General features: G+C 38.0%; 1 pseudogene; it reads left to right on the forward strand.

Annotated features, from left to right (window-relative positions):
- Positions 1–2625: 2625 nt before the first annotated feature.
- Positions 2626–3735, forward strand: LOC123955956 (annotated as a pseudogene).
- The last annotated feature ends 6604 nt before the right edge of the window (positions 3736–10339 follow it).

Consider the following 10339-nt stretch of genomic DNA (forward strand, 5'->3'; position numbering starts at 1 on the left):
GGAAACAAACTGAGGGTTGCTGGATGGGAGGTAGGCCAAGGGATAAGGTAGACAGGGGGATGGGGTAGCTGGGAGATGGGCATTAATGAGGGCAGTCGATGGAATGAACACTAGAAGTTATTTGAAACTGATGAATCACTAAGTTCTACCTCTGAAACCAATACTATACTATATGTTAATTAAATTGAATTTAAATTTTAGAGAAAGTGACTGTGGCTACCACATGCATATTATTACTGGCATATTGCCTACGCTGTAGTATTTTAAATAAATTATAAGCATAAAACAAGATCTTTAAGTTGTGAGTTTGCCAAATTTCACTTATATACAGTTTACATTAATCTTGAAAGAAAGTGTACATGTATTCCCTATTCTATTAACCAAGGCTGAGAATTATCCTTAAAATTTAGTAAACTTAAGGCTTATCACTTACTTATTATTTTTTTGATGCATGAACCAGAGATATAAATGGTTCTTCTTTAATCTCTGCATGTTATTGTCTTAGGGTTGTATTTAATCTACAATTAATCTAAGAAAAAAGGAAAGGCACATATTAAATTCAGTATTTCTAAAACACATAAGATATTTGCCCAATTAGAAAGTCACACACAGAACTTATTAGGAATGGATCAGCATTTCTCAAGTCTTGAATCAACAAACTTATAAAATCTACAATCCTGTACAATTTTATCAATCCAGTGAAATGTGCATTTTGTATTTTCCCCTCAGTATTTTATTCTAGGTTGAGAAATAGAAGAAAAGTTTTTTGAACGTACAGTAAGTTTAATTCAAAGACAGGACACTTTAAAGATTGTTCTCTTGCTACATGGGACCCAGGAAGGGAAACAAACTCATTTCAAACCAATTTTATATTTTCATAGGGATTTATGATCTTTCCATCCTGAAATATTCTGTAGCATAAATCAAAGGGTGGGAAAGCAAAGATGCATCCCTCAACATTGCACAGAACAATCTGTGTCATGCAAGAAAACTAGAAGTCACTGGAGAATAAGATATTGCCAAGTTAACGTGGCAATCCAAGCTGTCAAGGAGGCAGGCTGAAATGTGCCACAAGGCCTAAATTCTGGACAAGGAGAAAAAATGAAAATGAATTAAAAAATATTTTCATAAATAGGTCAATTTGGGCATAAATGCTGATGATGAGTTTGGGTGTGAGGGCCAATCACCTGTGAATTCCGTACCTGCATAAGATAGCACCTCATGGGCAGTGGGAGTAGGAAGCCCAAAGCTCTGAGGTTGCTCCATCTGTTCCAGAGGTGGCCAGGAAGGGGTGGACCAAGGCAGAGCCGCATTTTTAAGGGTACTCCTACCCTGCAAAGCTTAGATCTGCTTGCCTTCAGGCTTTCGAGGGGCCAAAGCAGAAGAATGGTAGACACAGAAAGACTAGGATCTTGTCACTTGAAAACAAATTTTCCTAAATGGGAGGAAACATTACTAGAGATACTAATAGCAGGGTTCTTTCTTCCTGCCTTTCAGGATGATGGCTTTAACTTCTTTTCCTTTTTTATTTTTATTTCCCCAAACCAACCCCATTAAGTCAAATATTGCCCCAATTCCTGGCCAGCAACGAGGTTACTGCTATTTGGTCTTATATTGACCCAGTGCACGCCCATAACCCATCCATACACCCTCACCCCACAGTCCCTCCACCTCTGGTTCCCTGAGGGTGAGAAGGTTCTGGGAGGTCCCCAGGAAAAAACAAACATTTATTAATGCTCCCCACAGCTGAGCACAAGGCAAAACTTCCTGTCTGTGCCACAAAGACCCCTTCCTGTGCCCTCCCCCATCCTCTAGCCCTCCCTCTAGAACATTATATTCTTTCTACTCTCAGTGAGGATGAAGGGCAACGTTAGTCGGCATAGAAAGTAGAGTATAGGATACCCTTGTCTGGAGAGCCCTCCACCCCTAGCTCCTTACCTGTTGCTTGTAACAAGCCAGTAGTGGAATAAGAGTTCCGTGTCCATGGCAACCCCAAACAACACATTCTTGGTGGTCCTGAGAAAACAGTAGAGTGGGGAACTTGGTTCCACATGGATTCCAGTTGGTCCTGAGTTTGTAGTAGGAGAGTGGGGTATACCGTGAACTTGGTTCCAGACTATAAGGTCTTAAAAATAGATGCAGTTCTCCTTAAAGATGGGCAATAGGGGAATACCAAGATCAAAGATCTGAGGACAATAATCTCACAGCAGATTGTCTCATCTTATACCTTTTATTTTGCAAGAAAGAAAATGAATCAGAGGGCTGAATTTTTTCTGGATAACCCTAAATTTGACTAAAATAGGCAAGGTTGATACAGGACTCAGGACAAAAATTATTTATGCAAGCTATCATTTCATGGGATTGAGAGGCAGCAATCAAATATTAATTTTAGGGGCACCTGGGTGGCTCAGTGGGTTAAAGCCTCTGCCTTCGGCTCAGGTCATGATCCCAGGGTTCTGGGATCGAGCCCCACACATCAGGCTCTCTGCTCCGCAGGGAGCCTGCTTCTCCCTCTCTCTCTGCCTGCCTCTCTGCCTACTTGTGATCGCTCTCGGTCAAATAAATAAAATCTTAAAAAAAAAAAAAAAAAAAAACGGGCCTCCCACCGGACTGCACCGCCAGGAAGATGCACCTCAAGAACCAGATAATTAGCACCATGGAGCCACAGGTGTCAAATGGCCCGACATCCAATACAAGCAATGGACCCTCCAGCAACAATAGAAACTGTCCTTCTCCCATGCAGACAGGGGCAGCAAAACCAACCTCATAGTCAACTATTTACCCCAGAACACGACCCAGGAGGAATTCAGGAGTCTCTTTGGGAGCATTGGTGAAATAGAATCCTGCAAACTCGTGAGAGACAAAATTACAGGACAGAGTGTAGGATATGGATTCATTAACTATATTGAATCAAAGGATGCAGATTAAGTCATCAACATTTTTAAATGGACTCAGACTCCAGACCAAAACCATAAAGGTCTCATATGCCTGTCCGAGCTCTGCCTCAATCAGGGATGCTAACCTCTACGTTAGCGGCCTTCCCAAAACCATGACCCAGAAGGAACTGGAGCAGCTTTTCTCGCAGTATGGCCGTATCATCACCTCTCGAATCCTGGTTGATCAAGTCACAGGAGTGTCCAGAGGGGTGGGATTCATCCGGTTTGATAAGAGAATTGAGGCAGAAGAAGCCATCAAAGGGCTGAATGGCCAGAAGCCCAGCGGTGCTACAGAACCGATTACTGTGAAGTTTGCCAACAATCCCAGCCAGAAGTCCAGCCAGGCCCTGCTGTCCCAGCTCTACCAGTCCCCCAACCGGCGCTACCCTGGCCCACTTCACCACCAAGCCCAGAGGTTCAGGTTCTCCCCAGTCACCATTGACAGGATGACAAGGCTTGTGGGAATGAACATCCGTGGTCACATGGGAACAGGCTGGTGCATCTTTGTCTACAACCTGTCCCCTGATTCCGACGAGAGTGTCCTCTGGCAGCTCTTTGGTCCCTTTGGCGCAGTGAACAACGTCAAGGTCATCCGCGACTTCAACACCAACAAGTGCAAGGGATTCAGCTTTGTCACCATGACCAACTATGATGAGGCAGCCATGGCTATTGCCAGCCTCAACAGGTACTGCCTAGGAGACCGAGTGTTGCAAGTTTCCTTTAAAACCAACAAAGCCCACAAGTCCTGAATTTCCCATCCTTACTTATTAAAATATATATATAAATATATACGAACAAAACACACGCGTGCACACACACACATACACATGTACACACACACACAAGAGAGAGAAACAAAATTTTTGAGGCTTATATTCAACCATGGATTTATAAGCCAGTGTTGCCTAAGTATTAAAACATTGGATTATCCTGAGGTATACCAGGAAAGGATTTTATAATGCTTAGAAAAAAAGGAAAAAAATTAAAAAAAAATACCTTTGATGCATTGAATGTTCTTTCATAGCTGTCGTTGTTGAATATAATATACATAGATAGCGATGTGCAGGGATTTTAACCCAGCCAGCTAACTTTACTACCTTCCTGAAGGTAGGTCTTTTTAAGATGACCATTTGCTCATTTGAAGAAGAAAAACAAAAAAAATAAAATAAAATAAAAATAGAACAATTTTTACAAAGTAATGGGATTCAAAGAAAGAAAAAAAGGATTTTTCTTTTTTGTCAAAAAAGTTGATCCAATCCGATTGGTAAAAACCCCCCACACAAATTAAAGAGGAATATTAAAAATTGCAAAAATGAAAAAAAAAACTTTTGCAAATTTTTTTATTTTTCCTTTTTTCTTTTATATCATGTGAACTAAAAACAGTCTTCTGTTAGCAGATGGGGGTAAAGGGGGATACCTGATGACATTAACAATTTAATAACATTAACATTGTTGCCAAAGAGGTGGTCTCTTTGCTGAAAATGGTTTCAAGAAAAATCTATTTTTATAAAATATAAAGAACTTTTACAAAGAATCTGGATTTGAGAAAAAAATATTTTGACTGGCTAATTTAGGGGAAATTGACAACTTTGTCGCATTCATACTGCACTGGTAACTTTTAAGAGATCAAGATGTGTGTTTTAAACTGGATTTGTAGACTGTTTTTTGAAGGATGGGCTATAAACAGATGATCTTCATATCTTTTCATAGCATGTAATAATAATAAAAATATTATTAATTACTAGGGGAAAGGAGTGTTCGTTCTACCCAGGGTACCACAGTTCCCCACAGTCAAAACCCAAAAGCAAGGAGATGAGTTGAAAGACAGTTTTTCTTTAAGTCATCAGTATGGGATGTCAGCAGAACAAAAATTAAAAAGATTAATTTTCCTTTTGATCTAAAACTTCCTTAGTTTGAGCAGTAGATGCTACAAAATTATTTACATATCTTAGTATCATAGTTAAATGTAATGTGTTTAGGAGAGGAAAACAAAAGGCACATTTGCTTTAAATTCATTAAGGAATTTTCAAATTCACTTTGTAGCCCATGCTGATAGAACTGGGCTGTGTTGGTACATTTGAAACACTATTTATGTTGCTTGAAACACTTATTTATTTAATCGCCGATGTGATGATGCCTATGGCCGAAATCAAATATAGCTAGATTGGCTAGACTACTTATTTGTTTACTTAAACTATGGGAAGAAGCATATTATTGTGTCATTCTGTTGTGTGTGTATGTGTATATACTATATATATATATATACACACACATATATATATATGAAGTTATTTTTTCTTTGGGTTAATTTATTGTAAGTTGTTAACACTTGGCTAGTTTTGTTTGTATATGTCTTAAAATGTTTTCTTATGATATTTAAGTGACAGTTAAAGAGATATCAAGGTAACTTGTGTAGAACTATTGTTTGATATATTGTCATGTTTGTTGTGAATATTTTTTCTTACTGCACAGTAGAAAAATAAAAACAACTGGGTCTTTATTTTAATGTAATTCAGATTGGGGAAAACAAAACAGAGCTAAGGGAACAAAATGACTGAGGGAGCATTCTCCCACATCCAGTGCACTGATCATTTTAGTATGTTTGTGCTTTGTACGGTTATATATTTAAAACAAAAACAAAAAAAAATACAAGGGTTCATGCTCTTCCCTGGGTAATAGAAACAGTTACTCGCTATGCTTAATCTAGTTGATAGTTAAATTTGCTATGGCTTTTCTTGTCTTGTTATATAAAATCTTTTCAATACAAGTTTAGTCTTAATGGTAATAAAACATTATGGTTATTTATAAAAACAAAACAAAACAAAAAACAAAAACAAATATTAATTTTAAATCTAAAATATTCCCATTTTCCTGGTACAGCGAACCTGAGAAGGTGGATACAAGTGCCAAAGAAAGGAAAACAAACATGGAAAGAAAGTTTTAAAAATACAGATGAAACATCAGAAATTTCTGTATGAAAATTATAAGAATTACCACAAAAAGGAATAAGAAACATCTGTTTGACAGTCCATGTTGGTACATGTTCTGATGCCTAATAAATGTTCACAGCTGAAGTCACAGAAAAGAAATTAAGGTCATACTTATTTAATATTTCTGCAAGTTCTTGGCAAGATACAAAAATGAATAAAACATGGTCACTGACTTCAGTATCATGTTGATGACCCCAAGGCTAGATCATTTTGAAATATGCCCAGAGCATTCTGTTCTCTGTGAGAAAGAACTGCTCTAAACAGAAATTATTTTACCAGAGCCTTGTGTTCATTTAAGGGAAAGGCAAGAAGACAACCTTAGCCCTTCTAGACTTCCTGTCTCCTATAAGAGGATGATAAAGAGACTAAGAAACTCTTTCGGAGGTCACAATATTTGTTTCTTCTCAGGTCTTAATATTTTATTGAAAACTGGACTTTTAAAATAACCACAAATCACTGATTTTTCCCTTTCCCAGGGTTCATTGTTGTTCGTTTAGTGACTTTTCTGAATTCTGATTAGAAATTTCTCATTCAAAATTCTCTAAAGTCTCTATTCTTTATAAAGTGTGGCCACTGAAGTCAGCTTGATTAGCATAACGGTCAGCTAATAAATGTACAGATTCCCACAGATACCTGGGAAGCACTAAGTCTCTCCGTAGACACAAGAAGTTTCACGTACTGTTTGAGCATGCTTTCCACACAGCCAGGCAGGTTACAGGTCCACCATAACCTACACTTGTGCAGGGCACAAGAAGATTGGCCAGGGATAAGAAAGACCTGAAAAGACCTAAAGGTTTCAAGTAGGCAAAATCCTAGACACGTGTACAGCCTTAGAGGTGCAGGTGGCCTTCTAGAGTCCCAGGAATATGCTGCAGCTTTTCAAACTCTCTATGGATATCTCATTACACAGCTTTTTCTCTTGCCTCAACTGTTATCTATACCTTAGGCAGCCATGATGTTCAACAGTGGTCTCTGATTCACTGATTTCAACAAATGTCCCCAGGGCAAAGGCTGGGTAAGCTCCAAGTCAGGCCACATAAAGACAGTCTTATGAGTGGGCTCTTGCAGGGACCCACTAGATAGGTCAAATAATGACATTTGAATAGCTCTAATCCCCTTCTGTCCCCTCTATTGGCACCCAGAAGACTGGTTTTCACCATGATTGCAAGATGTTGGTCTTCAAGGCTACCATGGAGCTGGGGAGAGTGTTACACGAATGGCACAAGATAGAACACCACAAAGTTCTCTGTTCTCATCAAAATCCAGAGTATATTCTTCAATAAATGCTCCCCCAGATTGCTGCAAGCCTTTGGTTAATTTCCAGAGTTCTGGAAAAGAGGATTCTGATCATTTTCACCAACATTCTTGCTATTTTTATAAAGGGAAGAATTTTTAGAGATCCCTGCTTTGCCATTTTCACTGGCAGTACTTCTAAAAATACCTCTTTAAAAAAAAAGATTTTGTTTGTTTATTTATTTGACAGAGAGAGAGGGAGAGATCATAAGTAGGCAGGGAGTCAGGAAGTGAGAGAGGAGGAAGCAGGCTCCCTGCTGAGCAGAGAGCCACATGCGGGGGCTCGATTCCAGGACCCTGGGATCATGACCTGAGCCGAAGGCAGAGGCTTTAACCCACTGAGTCGCCCAAGCACCCCCTAAAAATACTTTAAAATACATTGCTAAATTTAAAAAAAGAAGGGAAGTATGAAATGATCACAGGCACACAAACACGCGCAAACACCCATGCATACATACATACACACTCTGCTACTGAAACTAAAGTGGTAAATGACACAGAAGCTGGAATGCTTTGGAAGTATGTCAAGCCAAAAAATCCAGAGTTTTTTAGTTAACATTGTGCCTGCCTGAAGTGCTAAACAGGAAGTGGGGCAAACATTAGGCTAACCAAAATGCTAGGAAGGGAGGAAGGAGGGAAGAAGGGAGGGATGGAGGGAGGATAGAAAGAGAAGGAGGGAGGAAAGGAAGGGAGGAAAGTTGTGAAATGAGATGGCAAGAAAGGACTTTGAAAAGTTTTAACATATTCCTGGGAATCTAGAGTTTTGTTGGTTACCCACATAATAAGATTGGAATTTGACAAAGTGGTGAGCTAAATCTAAGACCTACATTAAATCCAGGCACCCAGACTGGTTATAAATTTAATTGAAAAAAAAAAAAAAACAAAAATCAAACTTGAAAAAAACCTATATGCTAACAGAATGACCAACAAGCAAATCAGTGTCTCTGTTGGCATTGGGTTTAAAAATATTAATAATTTCAATAGTCTCGCTAATGTTTTGTAACCAGCTTTATGCTCTTTCCGGGATTTGAATTGATGCTATGCTCACAGTTCAAGAAACCTCAGTCCAATCAATTAAACTGAAGTGGCTCCTGATTGGTAGTGACCCTAGCACCCAGCAGAAACCAAAGAAGGGGTGCCTGGGTGGCTCAGTGGGTTAAAGCCTCTGCCTTCGGCTCAGGTCATGATCCCAATCGAGCCCCACATCGGGCTCTCTGCTCCACGGGGAGCCTGCTTCCTCCTCTCTCTCTGCCTCCCTCTCTGCCTAGTTGTGATTTCTCTCTGTCAAATAAATAAAATATTTAAAAAAAAAAAGAAACCAAAGAAAACCATCTCAATTTAGATCCCTCAGGAATCCCAAAACTAAGGTTCATCCAAATATGAGCTCTTAACACCATCCAGCAAACATATGAGGAATCATACCCTCATGAACAGAAGTCAACAAAAATTATTTTTAAAAAAAATGGAAAGACTACAGCAATTTAAAGTAAGAAACTTTATGTTCAGGAAATACATTTAAATTATGGCATACACAACTATGAATCATTGAACCTTATATCAAAAACTAATGATGTACTAGATGTTGGCTAACTGAATTTAAATAAAAAAATAAATAAAAGTATGTTTGAAGTGAATAATGGAGATAAACACTACCTGGAACAGAAAGAAAGGCCATTGGTTTGCTTTGGAACTTTGAATTTTTGAAGGGGATGATTCTAGAGCTTGGACTTGAAGGACAGTAAATAAAAAAGCAGGAAGAAAAATGTGGTGAGGAAATTGCAGACAGAAAAATCATAAAAAACAATTACACAGAAGCCCTGAATGGCATGGGGACTTTTGGGGAAACTGTAAACATTATCTATTATTCCCATAAATAACATGTAGAGCAGGGAGTAGCAGAAGTTGCAAATATAGCTCTGTACACCGTATTAAGTAGTACAGACTTTATATGCCAGCAAATTAGACAATTTAGAAGAACTGGATAAATTCCTAGACACATATAATCTTCCAAAACTGAATCAGGAAGTAATTGGTCTGTTCAGATTTTATATTTCTAGCAATGAAATTGAATCAGTAATCCAAAAATTTCCAAACAAAAGTCCTGGACCAAATGAATTCATAGGTGAATTCTACTAAACATTTTTCAAAGAGTTAATACCTATCCTCTTCAATATATTTTTTTAAAAAATAGAGGAAGGAAAATTTCCAAATATAGTCTACAAGGCCAGAATCACCCTGATAGCAAAACCAGACAAAGACACTACAAAAAAAGAAAACTACTGACCAATACTCTGATCAACAGAGATACAAAAATTCTCACAAAATATTAGCAAACTGCATTCAGCAATACATTAAAAAGATCATTCACCACCATCAAGTGGGATTTATTCTGGAAACAACAAGGATGGTTCAATATTCACAGATCAATATGATACACATCAATAAAGGATAAAAAATCCTGTCATCTCAGTAGGATTTTGTCAAATGCTTTCTCTGTACCAACTTCTGTCCATGATAAAAACTCAACAAAGTGTTTTTAGAGGAAACACACATTAATACTATAAAAGCCACACATGAAAACGCACAGCTAACATGATACTCAATGGCGAAAAACAGAGTTTTCCCTGTAAGATCAGCAACAAGGAATGGATGTCCATTCTTAGCCCTTTCATTCCACATAGTACTGAAGTCCTAGCCACAGAAATCAGACAAGAAATACAAGCCATACAAATAGGTAAGGAAAAAGTCAAATTGTCACTTTTTGCAAATGACGTAATACTATACATAGAAAATCCGAGACCCCACCAAAAAACTATTTGAATAAGTGAATTTAGTAAAGTATCAGGATACAAAATAAATGTACAGAAATTAGTTGTGCTCCTATACACTAATAATGATGTACCAGAAAAAATGAACAATTCCATTTACAAGTGTGCCAAAAAGAATAAAATAGTTAGGAATAAACTTAAGCTAGGGGATGGAAGACCTATACTCTGAAAACTATGAAACGCTGATTAAAAAAACACTGAAGATGACACAAATGGAAAGATATTCCATGCTCATTGATTTAAAAAAAAAAAAACCTCACAAGATTAATTTCTCCAAAGATTTTTTTTAGAG

Source organism: Meles meles, chromosome 14 (assembly GCF_922984935.1).
Source record: "Meles meles chromosome 14, mMelMel3.1 paternal haplotype, whole genome shotgun sequence".
NCBI lineage: Eukaryota > Metazoa > Chordata > Mammalia > Carnivora > Mustelidae > Meles > Meles meles.